Source organism: Parasteatoda tepidariorum, chromosome 1, assembly GCF_982258835.1.
Source record: "Parasteatoda tepidariorum strain Cologne lab strain chromosome 1, Ptep-v5.0, whole genome shotgun sequence".
Taxonomy (NCBI): domain Eukaryota; kingdom Metazoa; phylum Arthropoda; class Arachnida; order Araneae; family Theridiidae; genus Parasteatoda; species Parasteatoda tepidariorum.
In genome coordinates, this window is record NC_141755.1 from 110,531,896 (window position 1) to 110,548,377 (window position 16,482).

General features: G+C 27.8%; 1 pseudogene across 1 annotated transcript in view; it reads right to left on the minus strand.

The window, feature by feature from the left end:
- Nucleotides 1-338: 338 nt before the first annotated feature.
- Nucleotides 339-16,482, minus strand: part of LOC122273825 (phospholipid-transporting ATPase ABCA1-like) — a 46,247-nt pseudogene continuing 30,103 nt past the window's right edge. The window contains exons 16-21 of the transcript XR_015431354.1: nt 12,049-12,174; nt 9,946-10,100; nt 5,184-5,425; nt 1,576-1,653; nt 1,020-1,108; nt 339-680 (exon numbers count right to left, since the gene is read on the minus strand). The product of XR_015431354.1 is annotated as a phospholipid-transporting ATPase ABCA1-like (transcript). The remainder of the gene's footprint in view (nt 681-1,019; nt 1,109-1,575; nt 1,654-5,183; nt 5,426-9,945; nt 10,101-12,048; nt 12,175-16,482) is intronic.

Consider the following 16,482-nt stretch of genomic DNA (forward strand, 5'->3'; position numbering starts at 1 on the left):
GCTTGAAAATTACATAGCATGGCATATCTCAGGCATTCTGATTGGGCATATATCCTTTTTTTTACAAGCCGGGCATGTAAATATTTTATCAATAATTTGCTAAGACAGTGATTATGGGTCCCTAAAAGTTTTATTATAAATAAGAATTTATGTGAGAGCAAAAATAGGAATGATATCATTATAAGAACTCTCAACTTAACATCTACTTTAAATCTTTAACCAATTTTGCATTGCGCCCTCTTTTTTAATATGAACAAAAGTTTCCAAAGAAGTTCGAAAATTCCCTACATAACAGATAAAAGTAACCAATTAACAGAAGAAAAAAGGAAATTACTTTAATTGGATTCGTGTTAAATGATATTTTTGTAGTTCGACGAATTGGGTGTTCAGGATCAGGTACGTCATTCACAGGTTCTAGTTGGCAATTATCTTCGATCTCTGGAGGAGATAAACCAGGACATTCGAAATAGTAGTGGCCATCTTCAAGAAAATGATATTCTGTACCATCATGTATGAGCGTATAATGAAATTCGCCTTGAGTGAATGTGGCATTCAATACCTCCTTCTTGCAATTATCATTTAATGTTTCTTAAGCCACATCTTAATGACTTTCATCAGATCTAGATAAAAGTAATACTTTTTCTCTTGCCTCCTCATCACTTAACAATGCCGGATGTTCCCTAGATAAAAAAAAAGACAGTTAAAGATATCTTAAAGAAAACAAAAATGAAAATTTATCAAGATGGGATAAAAAGTGCAAAGACTAGATTAACATATACATTATTAAAAGTAAGTTAAAATTAGATATACAAAAAGCTGTTAATTGACTTTTTTACGTAAAAACAGTGTTTTATTTGCTACTTAATAACTCAGCAGCTCCATCTTTAGTCAGTAACAACAAAAAATAAATTTACATACTTAACTACAAAAACTAGATTAAAATATACAGCTTAAAATTAAGCTAAAATTAGATATAATAAGCAGTTAATTGACTTTTTTAGAAAAAAACAAGGCTTTACCTGCTACTTAATAACTTAGCAGCTTCATTTTCAGTCATTAGCTCTATATATCCAAGATTGCTATTTTTTGTTGAGCTGGTATCAAAAGGCTATAAAAAATTTATTGAATTTCATTATTAGAGAAGAAATATAATTTGTAAGTAATGGCTGTTTATACTCTTAAGTTTTTAAAACTTCAGGCATTTAACCCGGAAAAAAAAATTCCAATAAATATAAGGTTTTAAATATTACAATGAAGTACCACCTTTTAAAAATGGTATTCTTTACAAACAATCAAAAACTCTTAATAAGTTTAGATATTATAAAATAAAAATATTATTTCAACTTCAAAAAAGATATTTAAACTTTCTGAAAGGGATAAAAAGGAAAGTTTAAGCTTTAAAATGAATTGATTTTATAAACAAGTAATATAAAAAAAAATTAAGTAAATAACTTCATCTCTTGCAAAGCTGACAAACAATTAAAAGAAAATTGTTACAAATTACAAACCTGGTTTATTTAATTTCGATTTAAAAAAGTTGAATTTAAAATAACAACTAATAAAGAGAACACTTACTTGTCAAATTCATTTTCACACCAGTCAGGCTCTCTAAGTTTTTGTTCATGCTACGGATAAAAAACCACATCTAAATCCCTGCCAAGAAAAAAAAAAGAGAATAAAAAAATTCATTTCATTTATCATTACTTTGAAGAAATAATTTAGCTCATAAGACAAATGTTTCCAAATGCTGTGAAAAGACTAAAATATCTTATAATACAAAATACAAAAAAAGAAATTTAAAAATTAAATTCAATAACTTTTTAAGGACTACAAGTTGCACTACTCTGGTACAAAGTTTTCTTTTTATAGAATTGATGGTAATGTAAAAAATTATTAAAGATTATAAATTTTTAAAAAAGAAATATTAAGTTCATAACATCTATCATGCCTTCTGCAATATAAAAGTTGATGCATTTGTATACAGTATGTAAAACAATAACTAACTGTCATTAGAAGCATTTTTTGTCCTGAAAGCACAAAATGATTGCCACTTGTTAAGGCAGTGACGCTAACTTGGCCCCTGGCCTGCAGGCTGGTAGAGCCTCATAGACATGTAGTCAAGTGCAATCTTTTAGTCAATGGTCCTTTAAATCAGTAACTAAATACTCTTAATTTTTCTTCTTCTAAAGAATTTAGACTAATATTAGTAGCTTTATATAAAAAGCTACAGTATAGTGTGCAAAATAAAAGAATGAGCACCTCAATATCTTTTGGCCTAATTATTTTATCTTCATGTGCTAAGATGCTAAATTAATAGAATTATTAAGATAACATCTTAGTGTAGTGGTGCACAACCTGCGGCCCTTCGACTACTGAAGTGCGGCCCGCGAGAGCTTCCAAACACAATAAAAAAAAATTTAAAAAATGGCAATTTTTAGTCGCACTTTTAAGTCATCACGTTTTGACACAATCAATTTTAACAGATTCTTTAGTAAATGTACGTTTAACGCGCTTACTTTAAGCCGATTTTATTTAAAATATAAATTATTTTTTTAAAACAGTTATTTCCACTTTTCTACGTGATTTCAAAAATCCTGAATTTTAATTACGACGCAAGTTTCAGATCACCCATTTAATTAATCACTTTTTGGTGCACTTTATTTGTGACGATTTCATCTTAAATCTAAGTGATTTTTAATCCTTTTTTTTCAATCAATTCTTTCTGTTTTTCAACAATTTTTATCGGCAGTTATTGCTATGAGTTCCCAGGTATTATAAAAAATTCCAATTATTCTATTACGACATGCAAATTTTAAATCGTGCATTTGACACGCTTTATTCATGTTGAGATCAGCATAAATATAAGTAATTGTTTTCTCCCATTATTTCCATTTATTATGATGTTATTACGACACGTGATTGTTAATCGCGTAATTAAATAATCACTTTTTGATACGGTATTTCGGTTCAGTTTTATCGTAAATCCTAGTTATTTTCTCTTCGTTTTTTTTCCGCAACGAACATGATTTGGTCGAATGTGGTAATGAATTGTGATTTGGTCAAAAACCAAATATTCGGCAAAAAAAAAGAAAAAAAATCAACTGAACACCGTACACTTGGGGCCAAATAGCAAAATCTTTTAGCAGCATAGCAACACTAAAACTAAAATTTCAATGCTCAGAATAATATTTCCTGGAAAAACGTATGCATAAATTAACTCTAAAAAATAAGGCCAATCAAGAACGATTTTGAAAATGCCGAAAAGCGAAACAGAGAACATAAAAATCAATCTTAATTTTTGAAAGAAAATTTTGAAGCTGAACATCTCAGTTTTCCTATTACCAGAAAAAGCCAAGAAAAAAGAATTAAGTCAACAGAAATGCTATTAGAAATTACTGCGTAATAATAAAAACGTCTAAATAAAGTTTTTTTTTATTTAAAGAAAATAAAACGTTAGAAAAAACGTTCTTAATTTTTTAAATGAAAATCTTATGCTGAAAATCTCAATTTCAATTTGTCTCATTGCCATAATTTTCGAAGAAAAAAAATTGCTATAAAAGAAATTTTATTAGTAACTTTATTTTTAAAAAAAATGCTGAGTCATAATAAAAATAACTAAAAAAAGAAAAAACAAATTTTTCTTAGTTCCTGAAACAAAACTTTAATACTGAAAATCACACTTTTCTATGTTACTGGTTGTTTATATTACAGTACCGGGAAAGAGTGATAATAAATCAATAGTATGAGACGTTCTGTTAAAATGCTGGATTATAGTAAAAACAGCAAAAAAATGGGAAAAAATCCTTCTCAATTCTCAAAGTATCGAAAAAATGACAAAATTGACTTGTCTGATTATAATTTAAAAAACAAAGTAATATCTATAAAAATTGAAAAATAAAAAAAAAACTGAAAAATGCATTTCTAAAAAATATTCTGCCGAATATTTGACTGATCATTCAACCAACTGAATTTTTTACAGAAGGGCCAAATACTCGTTGCATCCTTAATTTAAATGCAATGTTATTGCAACTTGAGAATTCATAAAATGGCGGAAAACGAGAATTTTTATACTGCTCACTGTTTGTAGTTTAGATTTAAATTTTTTGCTGCTTAAGTGATCTTTTTCGTTAAAAAAGAAGGAAAATGCTTACGATATAAAAAAAGTCGAATGATTTATAAAATGAAATAATAAAATACATTACAAAATAAGCATTGAATTTTATTTTGAACTATCACAGTTTTGTGTTTATTTTAGGCTTTTGTTTAAAACCTATAAATTTTCCTCAATTAAAATATTTAATTTGAATTTATATTACTTAATTATGACTAAATTTTTTCCTACTTTCATTCTGTGGCCATTGCAATTTTTTTTATTAGAATTTAATTCTAAAATGAATTTTCGTATTGCATGATATGTAAAAAAAAAACATTTATTTTCTTCAATGTTTATTTATTTTGATAAATCTATTGTTCATATGATAAAATCAGCAATTTTTTTTTTGTAAAAAAAAGTATACGTTTTTATTATTTTTGAATGAATTCTAATAATGGAACACGTTTAATCTTTTACAAATATATTACTAAGCTCATTGATAAAAAAATAGAAAGCTACTGTTTAAATAAACATCACTACATTTGTCATTAACATGTCTAAATACATGTGCGGCCCTTCCTTATCCAACCTGCTGTGCAAAGTGGCTCTTCACTCAAAAAGGTTGTGCACTCCTATCTTAGTGCATGAAAGATTATAAAGGTGCTCGCTTCCTTATTTTGCATATTGTGTATAACACACTATTGAAAAACAAATTAATAAATATTTAATCTATAAATTTATGAAGGATCCACAATAGGAACTCACTTGTAATTTTTACTTTTTTTTAAGGAACTTAGACTAATGCTTGCAGCCTCATTCCTAAAAAAACAATATTAAGAAACCAAACACTTCAATATTTTTTGACTTAAAGATTGGATCTTCATTTACTAAGATGCTATCTTAATTCGATAGCCTCTTAGAGATTATCTTAATGACTTGATTATGATTGCTACTTAGAGCATGAAAATCCAGCTGTTAGATCAAATGTTATAAAGGTACTTGCTTCTTTGTATTGCACAAATTACACAGCACACTGTATTAACAAACATTTAATCTATAAATTTATGAGGGATTCACAATAGGTACTTACTTGTAAAGAGGTAACAGAGACTGGTAATCGGAAGGTGAAGTGGTCTCAGGAAAATAACTGCGTATTCCCAGGCGGTGGGACAGTGTTTCTGCTCCCATATAAGTGAAAAGCGTTGCTACCGCTTCCCAATTAGAGTGAAAAGCAAACTGAATGGTCGCTTCCAGGTCACACTGGGCTCGGAATTGTTTGAAAAACTTGGGATCAAAACGCTATTGTGCTGTCACAGTACCACCTAGAATTATCTAGAGCGAAAAAAATTACTTAAACAAAGTTAAAAGCTTGACGATGCTCACATACATTAATTAAAATAATAAACCACAGCAGCATCTTGCAAATTTTAGCTAAAAATTTGAAGCACCCTTAATTGATATTTTATTGTATTCTGATTGATTCCTAGGTGGTATTCCTCGGTCAGGTAAATCCTAGGTTTATGGTATTCTTAGTCTAATATATTTACATACCTAGACATATATTTTCTACTTAAATGAAAAAAAAATTCAAAATTAAAATTTTATTAAATAATAAATTTTTTTTTGAAATCTAGAATATCCAGGGCAATATAATTTTTAATTCTTGAGGCCCATGCTCATAAGATATTCAGGAGTTGTTGGATGGTATAGGGCAAAATTAGGAAACTTTGGCAACAGCCAGTTGTAGAATTTTTCTTTTAACAGTAGAAACTTTTTCAAAAACAGAAAATTTTAAATGGTTAAAAATTGTCAAAAAATAATAATATGAGGCATTTCTTTTGAAGCTTCTCTCAAAATAGGGTAAATGCTACAATTGTAAAATGAAGAAAAATTTTAAAGAACAACTGTGAAATAAAATAATTTCCTAAGTGTTATGACATATTCATATTAATTCCATATTTATTTAACAAGAAAACCAATAATAAAGTGCACATGTTTCATATTTTTAATGAAAGGTGGCGACTGACAAACAAGTTTTTAATCACTATTTGTAATAGTTAGCCACCCTGTGGCGATCCTTAATTTTGACGTAAGTCCTAACTCATAATCAAAGATAAAATATTATTGGCTTAATAGTTGTTAAATTTTGATTAATGAAAAAATTTGAATGAGACATCGATTGAGAACATAGTGAATATTTTATCTTGCATTATAACAGCGTTGAACAGCGGACCCAATTTTGGGTTTACAATTACCAATGTTCCGTAGCCCTGTAATTTTGATCACAATCCAGAAGACAAGGGAACTCCGGGATCAAGTATTGGGAGAAATTTGCCCGGAGAACTTTTTTTGATTGAATTAACCTGAATTTGCATTACACGAGGAGAAAAACCACAAAATCTCCCACGGTTAGCCTGACAGCAAAGGGACTATAACCCATGATCCATCTATCACTGAGGATATTTTACATAAGCACTGTGGTCGGCGTGAGCAGGGTGCAGAATTTGCATTGACCAGCCATTACTGGAATTCAAACCGGGTTCACCTCATTGGAAAGTGAGCTCTCTATTCCCTGAGTCACTGTGGCTATCTTGAGGGGCAATATTCTAAACAATAAGTGCTGAAAATATTTTAAATTGCAATATCAAACACTAAAGGGTTACAAACCAAGATTAAACATTTCTCTATGACATACAATGATGCCATCTTTGTATCATCATTATATCATAAGATATTCAAGGTGATTAGTTTTTGTGCTCCGTACTTGAGCTTTATTTTATTTCAGAGAACTAATTTTGCCCTTTCTTAAACTTTAAGTTGCCTAGATTCTCTCAAGAACTAAATTGTCTGTACATTATTTATCAAAGTAAAGCAGGAAACAATATGTATGGCTTTGATTGGAATATTGAAGCTTAGAGGCTCAAAATGAAAATGACCAGTAAAACAAAGGATAATAGAGGAATATTTTATACAAAATTTGCTGAAACATTTTTAGTCATTTACATTTTTGCAGTAAATAAAAAAAATTTAACTTGATTCCTCTATTCTCGAAAGGAATAAATATACATAACTCAGCTACTGTAAATATAGCTAAATCCTATAAGGGATTGGCAAGTGAAGAGTACAAATTCTTTTTATTTACTTCTTACGCTATTTTCATAGCAGTCGTATAACTAACAATAACACTTAATTAACAATTGCATTCAAAAGTATATTTCAATATTAAATTTTGATAAAATGTAATGTCTTTCAGTAGAAAAGGGCTCAATTTTATTGATCAGAGCAATCAAACAATTCAAATTTAAAAGTCAAACTAGAAAAGTTATATCATTCAACTTTGTAGTGCTAATTAAAAGATTTTTTCAAGAATTTTAAATCCTTAGTTTATTTATTTTAAAATATTGACATTGATTATTCTTGCATTAGGCTCTAGGCATAACATGTATGAGTATAAATATTAGTTTAAAAAAGCAGAAATAATATGCTTTGAGTAATGTAAACATGTGTTTAATTGCCTTTAAACTACAAAGAAAAAGATAGAAAAAATGCTAAATGAAAACAATAAAATTTTATTTTAATCAAACATTAAATGAAACTTTAAAATTTATGAAACTCTTTACTTCTTTAGAAATACATAATTTAAGAGACAAAACATTATGAGAAAAAATTTAAGAATAAATGTAGAAATAAAAGAAAACTAATGCTACCTCATATGTAGTTAGCCTGTCAACATAATTTAGAAGCTTCTCCTCCAGATTAAGTATGAAAATTAATAATAGATATTTTGCTACACACTGATTATGTGTGGACCCTGTTGTAAAAAGTCATAATAGTTTAGATATAAAGCAGATTTTCCTAAAATATATATTTATTATAACATATTTCTGCAAGGAAAACTTAATTGCTTAGAAATTGCAGAACATTACTTGAGCAAAATGGATTAATCACTTTTTAACCTATGAGGTCTTCATCTAATCAATTTATGTTATTTTATAGTAATTTTGAAAAATGTGAGCAAGCAAAGTTTTACCATGATTACTTCTACACCTTTTGAAAAATATAGCTTCGATAATTTTTTATATTGTTTTAGTTAAAATGGTTACAAAATAGTAAGGATTTAAATTTTTTTTTATTTATTTAAAATTGGGCATAATAAATTTTAATGGTTTGCTTTTAAGTAAAGCAGAATATTATAAACCATTAATTACAATACAATTGTTTAAAATTTTAATGAATACTATTTTTAACTAAAACATGCAAATTTCCTCATAATGAAAATTTTAGTAGATATTAACTAATGTTACACAAAAAAGAAAACTTCAACAATCTTGTGAATTAAAAACAAATTCCTTGACTATGCCAATACAATAGTATATATTTATACAACCTATTTTTCGCACTAATTTTACTATAAACATAATTTACATTAAGCTATAATCTAAATATCAATCTTACTATCAATTCTAGCATACATCATTTTAATCAATCCAAATATGAATTATCATATATCAATTGCTATAAGAAAGGTATGCGGAGTTAAGAGCTATAATTACTTTGTAAAAATAACCTCTTTCAATAACTCAGCTCTCTTTTTCTGCTATTTTATCCTTCTCGTCTCATAAATCTCACCAGCATCTTAATTGATGTCATAAGCAAAATTGACCATGTATTCATTATCAAACTCATCATAAAATGATAAGATAAACCTAGAACTATTTAAATGTACTTAATATATTCAACAAAGCAAAGAGCAAGGGAAATTTTTTCAACTAACTCATAACAATAAGCTATATATACAATAGATATAAACTAATGTGGCATGTGTCCTTCTCAATAAGTGATTTATGAAGGGGAGTTTGCCTAACTGCTTGAATCAAGTCTTCTCTTGTCTTCTGAGTTTTCTTCAAAATTAAAAGTCTATTAGATCCGCTATAGATTTGTTATTTAATGTCAAATACAAAATATAAAATATATGCTTTTCCTAAAAATTGTCTAAAAAATTTTAATGCCTGACTTGCCCAAGTTAATGAGTTAAAAGTTCCGAACATGGCAATATTTTTTATACTTATATGCCGACCAGGAAAGAAAAAATTTATTCTGGAATTGCGCAAACTTTAATACCGAATTACTACCCCTTCCAATTTGACAAAAAATTGCAAAGATGCTGAATAAACTGTACCAAAGAGAAGGAGTGAAATCTATTGCATATAATAAAACCTAAAAGTTACTTAACAACTTAATTATATAAATGAGAAATTATAAAGTTTCTCTTTTTATTCTGCTAGTCGTGCTTATTTTTATTACAACAGTCAATCACTGTGCATAAAAAAATAATAAATATACAAGTTAAAATTGAAATGTGAAAGGAAGCATATGCATCTTGAGACAAGTAAAAATTTCTTTTGGGTATGTATTTTGTACACTAACAAACTTAGAAAGGTAAGTAAATATTTTGAGATTTTACAAACCCCAGAGAAAATTGATATACCCTGTGATCTATAGAAGGGTAAGTAAATATTTTGAGGTTTTACAAACCCCAAAGAAAAGTGACATACTATGCGATTTATACAAAGGAAAGGAAATATTTTGAGATGTTACAAACCTCATAGAAAAGTGACATACTCTGTGATTTATAGAAAGGTAAGTAAATATTTTGAGGTTTTACAAACCCCATAGAAAAGTGACATACTATATAGTAATTTATGGGAAGGTAAGTAAATATTTTAAGGATTTTACAAACCCCAGATAAAAGTGACATATTATGTAATTCATAGAAAGGTAATAAATATTTTGAGATTTTGCAATCCCTAAAGAAAAGTCACATGCTATGTGATTTAAAGTAGAATTAATACCTTCCTTGATCCTCGCCTCTACCAACGGCAACGAGTGGTTTTACATCTGTGCCTCCTCTCATACCATAGTCAATAAGTTCTTTGGCAGCTTCAAAATTCTCCGACACTTTTTCTAGGCATTCATGGAGAACCCAGGATCGCTTTTTGATTTTACTCTAAAAAATTAATAAAACAATGATAACAATGATGAATAAACAATGATAAATAAAACAATGATGCCAAAACTCTGTGTTTAAAGAAATCTTTTTTTATTTAAAAACTGTTGTAGGAGATGTAACAATATTTTTTTTTTATAAAATTATCTAACATTCTTAACAAAAATTTATTTTTAGAACAGTTAAAATGCAAAAGATTTTAACCTAAATTTATTAACAGTAACAGTATTTGAAAACATTTTTCAAATTCAAAGTAAATAATTTACTTGCCAAAGCATATAATATTAAATAATATATGCTTATCAATACACTGTTTTTGTTCATTAAAAACTTAGAAAACTAACAAATTTTGAAATATGATAAAGATAAAGCATTTATTAACCTCTCTTTAACTATCTAAAATTTAATCATGCATTATAAATTGCAAGCTTCAAGAAAAGTCAGGAGAACGAAGAACAATAATACCAAATTTTTTAATTATTATAGCTCAATCAAAATTTTAATGACATTACAGTTCAACTTAACATATAAAAATTTGATATCAAAGTATTATATTAATAATGTATATAAAAGAATGAGTTCTTCATGTGAGTCAGTTTGATGAAAATGTCACTCTTGAACATTACTAATTAAGCATTATTAATTAATTATTAAGTGCATTTTAACGATTTATTGCTCAATAAGCATAATTAATTATTATTAACGTCTTATTAGCATAAATATTAAATACTGAAGCAATAAATAAGTTTTAGCACTGATGATTTAATAATAAATAAAGAATAAACTACTTTTTTGAAAATTATTTTTAACACAATCAAGCTTTAACCATAACAATGCTTATAAATAATGCTAATATTATGCATTAGTGCTAATATTAAAAAATATATGCTGGTAATATAAATTGATTTGAAATATTTTTCAATCTTCCAGAATTAACTTTTTTATATAAGCATTGTATTTTGAAAACATTAGAATCATAAATAAAATAATACAGTATACATACAATAAAAATTTGTTTACACTGGTAACAGAAAAATTTTTAAAAAATCTGTAAAATAAAAAACATAAAATTCGGAAAAGGACCTCTTTCCCTTGGATTGTAGAATACAAATGAGTTATTAACAAAAGTGAAACAAAATTTAACTCATTCTATAATTACATTTCCTAAATAATTTTAAAAACTATCAGAACATGCAGTTGTTCATGGTCTGTATTATTTTAAGTATTTTTAGAAGCATTGTGACTTAGTTTTAAATTTACACACAAACATTTATTTTATAAATATATTTTTGTAGTAGAGCAATAAAAGGAAGAATTAAGAAATCACAATTGTTCATTAAACTTATATTAGCAATAAGCTCATTATAAAATTTATTTTTGGAATACTTACTACTTTTTCATTAGATGAAATTTAAATTAAAGTATTTTCATAAGTAATAGAAAATTAAGTTACTTATATTATCACTTATTTTAAATTATTTCTATAAAAAAAATTATCTTGGTTTCATTTAAAAAAAGTTGGGTTCAAACTGTGGTTTGAAAAACAGCTAACCCTGATAGAGTCACTGAGCAGGGGAAACAGTATAAAAGTTGCATAGATTTTGTGCTGCAACTGTTCGACTCGTCAACAGTCAGTTAAAATGCGCAATTTTAGCATATAACATTAATGTCTTCACTAATTCTATTTTCTAGCATAACCTCAAGCTGTTATGATCCAATGAAAAACTTTCTTCTGCGCTCTTTAAAACTTTTTAACCGATCAAGTTTTCTGAAAGAGAGAAAGCTGATATACATCCTTAGAAGAGTACCTAGTACTGAAATGTTAGATTTATACATTCTAGATTAAAAAACTTATTGTTCAACGACGATTCCTGTAAAACATAATGATAAATACTTTATAACGTGTTAAATAGTGAAACAATTTGAAGGTAAATAATACCAGTCTTACCAAATAATTATTAATAGTCTCAACAGTAGCTGCCATTTTTCTCCACTGACGCTGGTACACAAGATCAGTATCTAAATTATAGGCCTGAGCAAGAGCCAATGCTTCTCCGTATTCTTCGTCATTAATCTTTGAAAAAAGATAAATGAAGAAAATTAAGAAAATCCAGCTTGCAAGTTAGAATGCATTGGAAATACGGTATTATCACAAGAATACAAAAACTTTAAATTTAAACTAGAAATAAAATAGTTTTTTTAATTACAATATCAATAAATTTAAACATTTGAAAACTTAGAAATATTCAAATATTTTTTAATGGTTCACGTTTACAAGCATAAATGCTAAATATAAATAATTCTATTTAAACTAAAACACTTCAGCATAGTCAGTAAAATTTGTGTTTCAAAAATAAATAAGCATAAAAATCAAATGATCATCAAAATCTTAAGGATGAGGAAGCCATTTATTAGTCCATAAAGTTTTCTTTTATGTATACAGTGTTCGCCTCTAAGCCTTTTTTTAGAAGGGCACCCTGGCCTACCTATCCTTTCATGTGCCCTCTTTCACCTTTTATAATAATAAGCCACCATCGCTTAAAAACACTGTCCACAGTTTAAACCATAATTTTACACAGGTGAAATTATCTGTATACATAGGTTTAATTCTGATTACTTTTGTCAGGATAATTTGTAACTGGTTACATTTTTATAAGTTTCTCTTTTTTTGGCGAGCATAATTGATGAATTTTTAAACGAATTTTAAAGTTATTTTTTCAATACCTTTTTTTCAAAAAAAAGGTATTGAAAAAATTTTGAAACAGAAAAAGGTTTCGTTAAATATTTATTTCCTCGTAATTTTCAGCTTGAATTATAGAAAAAAGTTGTTAATCAAAAGTTTTTTTCAAGTTGTTTATAAATAATCATTTAGTTTTTAGTTTGTTTTAAAAAAAAATGCACAGTGATTTTTTTTAGCATGCCTTTAATTAATGATTTTCTTTATAAACTACAAATGTTTTTCTCATTTTGATAAGGAGTGAGAATTACTTTTTAAAAATGCATACACACAAAATAGTATAAGAGGGTAAATTTTTTAAATAGTAAAAGAGAAAAATTGTTGAGGATCAAATTCAGTTCCTACATAATATTACACATTTTTACAGTGCTAAGTGAGTGCCTTTTCAAAACTCTAAGCACTTTTCTGTGTGAATGCACCCTGACCTTTGTTATTCCTAGGGAGAACTCTGTGTATAATACTTTCACAAATGATTTTTATAAAATAATGATGTAAATTTAAAAGTATGAAGCAAATAATAATAACAACACTAAAAACTAAAGTTAAGTATGAATAAGGGAAAAGTTTGACAAAAATTACTTTCATGTCACCATTTTTAAACATTTCTGAAAATCAGCAAAAATTCCTTAGGAATATTTTTCTTAAGCTGTGTAAAATCTATTGAAATGCCTAGTTATTTTAGTTTTAGCAAAGTTACATTGTTTATTTAAGCCCAAAATTAGATTACTTCAGGAAAAGTCAAAATTAGAACCAGGTGGTGCGTTGTTACTTTATTACGTAATCATAAGAGTTTTTTATTTTTGGCGAGGAGGAAAGAGAGGGTGTCCAAAGTTAAGAAAAAATACATACTTTATTTGTACGTCTCCATATAAATCGAAGCATTTTTTAAAATTTTTCTAAAGATAACTTTTTCTAAGGATAGGAACTAATTTTAGTTCATTCGTAAAAGAGGAGAGTAGAATTTTAATAGATGGATGATACTAATAATGCAAAAAACCTATTAAAAATTTTTAACGTTAAAAATATTAAATTTCACTTAGCAAGCTCATATTGTATTAACATTTGTTTTTAATAAAATGCTGTTCTTTTTTATAATTTTTCGTTGCTTCTGTACTATGTTTATTCAAACTATTTATATCTAAACAAATGTGTCAAACATTTCAAGGAAGGAATTATTTAAAACAATTAAAAAGTTTAAAACTAATGCATTTCATCTTATTTGCTGAATTCATGACTTTAGCATATCATTTAAAGCTTACTCTTAATTATTATTTAAAATAGCTAAATATTTTCTTGAATTATGAAAATAATTAATTTTCATTTACATTATTTAAAGTTCAAACTAAAATTTGTTCATTTTCTCAATATGGCCTAAAAGGAAAATATAAAAAACGAAAACGTCTTAGATACTTCTTAAATATTTTGGAACACGGCATTTTTTTTTCTTTTTTGAAAACCGATAAAGATCATTTCTGAATTAGAAGACCTTTATCATTTTTTGAAGAACAAATTCTTGTGCTCTTCTTTGTTAAAATTTTATAACCTTATAGTAATCACGAAACTAATTAGTAACTCTTATGTGGGATTATTAGTTAATAACACTTTGCAGTATGAAAACATTTATATCAAAACTAGTAAACAATTTACAAAAAAGAACTCAAATACGTTTATTAAGAGGGAGTTTATTTTTTGCTTTGCTAAGTGACTGGAAGGGAACCAAAGATCTGAATTACTAAGATCTTATCTATTGAGCATTTTTTTTCTCTCCTGTTGGCTTTTGCACTTTTCCAACTCTAAGCACTAGCAAAGTGCAGTTTTATACTTAATTATCACTCACAGTTCCAGTTATTCATGACGTGTGTTAATATGTTACTATTAAAAAAATGAAAAGGAAATTGCACAATTGGTATGCAATATGTAAAGCATAGCTTTCATGAGGCGAACCAGGTTCGAATTCCTGCAATGACTGGTCGATTCCGCAACCGGCTCGCATCTACACTAGTGCTGGCGTCCTCAGTGGCAGACGGATCATGGGATAGAGTCCCCATCAGATTAACAGTGGGAGGTTTTCCTCTCCGTGTAGTGCGGATTAGTTCTATAAAAAAAGTCCTATATTAAGGCAAATTTTTTCGCAATACAGGAGTTCCCTTGTCTTCTAGATAGGGTTCAAAATTACGAGGCTTTGTAGTTGAACATTGGTAGACGTAAATCAAAAATTGGGTCAGCTGTTCAATGACGGTTATAAGGAGACATAACGTTGGCTCAGCGGAAAAAGAATTCCCTTACCAATGAGGTGTCCTGGGTTCGATAACTGGTCTATATGGGTTCTACTCCCAGCTGGCATGGACCAGGAAGTTAAGCGAAAGATCATTACTGCAAATGGGTCGCAGATTAAACTCCCTTTACCGTTGGGCTAATCATGTAAGGTTTTCGTGATTTTTCTCTCGATGCCGTTTTCTGTCTAAGTGAAAAGATATATTTGACATTTATTGTCATTTAATGGAATTGCGGGAAACATGTAGAAAATATCTTTCGAAACAGTTAAGAGGAATAGCAAAAATATCACATTTGGTACAAAAAGTTACTTATTACTATATTGTGCAAAACCCTTTCCTTATAAAATGCTAAACATATAAACGGCAATTTAATAAATTCTTCAAACCTCTGGTCGAAAATATAATGACATTCTATTAACAGTTCTGTAAATCTATTACTATAATAAACAAATATTTAAGGTATGAAGTTTAATTTTCTCATTTGTAATGTATACCAATGTTATGGAGTTTTAAAAATAGTTTTACTTTTACATAAAATTCTCAATTTGTTAAAATTTTTACAAATAATTTCAATCTTAAGCTTAATATTTCAATTTTTTAAATAATGGCAACTATGCAATATTTTTTTCTAAGAAGAATATAAAAATTGTTGGGATAGGTTTCGGTATTCAAAGTACAAATCGAATAGTTAAATAAGTCAAAGCTATAGAACCTATACCATTTAAGATCCAAAAACAACAAATTTATATTTTTCTTTCGAATGAAAGGCCGGGGAGGGGTTAATTGCTAAAATGGTTATTATCAAAATAAGCTTTATGTTTTATTGGTCAAAATTTATAGAAGGTAATATTTTACCTTTAAACAACAGCTCATTTTATTTTATTCCCGTCGTAGAACATTGATACCGTAGCCAATGTCAGCTCCAATATCCTTTCAAGCATTGGGACAAACTAGCTTTGGTGAAAGACTTTTTGATGGAACTAACCCACATTTGTGTTAGATGGAGAAGAAAACCGCGAAAACCTCAAAGGGTCAGCCCGGCAGCAGGAGTACAACATTAACACATTGTTGTAAGTCGTTAGTCCGTATAAATGAAGGGAAATTTAGTATCTTTCATAAGCATATCTTATTACCTTCCTCCCCTTTTGCCAGAAAAAATAAGCTTAGGAGATTTCGTTATATTTTCAAAAACCCGAAATTTCATGTAGCATGAAGTTGACTATGATGTATTGTATAACAAAAGACCGATCAGATCTATGACGTTACTTAATCTCATCATAAAAGCAATATATTTCGTAAAATGCAAAGGAAACAATTAGATTTCAAAGGAAATTATTATTTAAAAAGGTTCTTTAGATGAAAAAAGTAT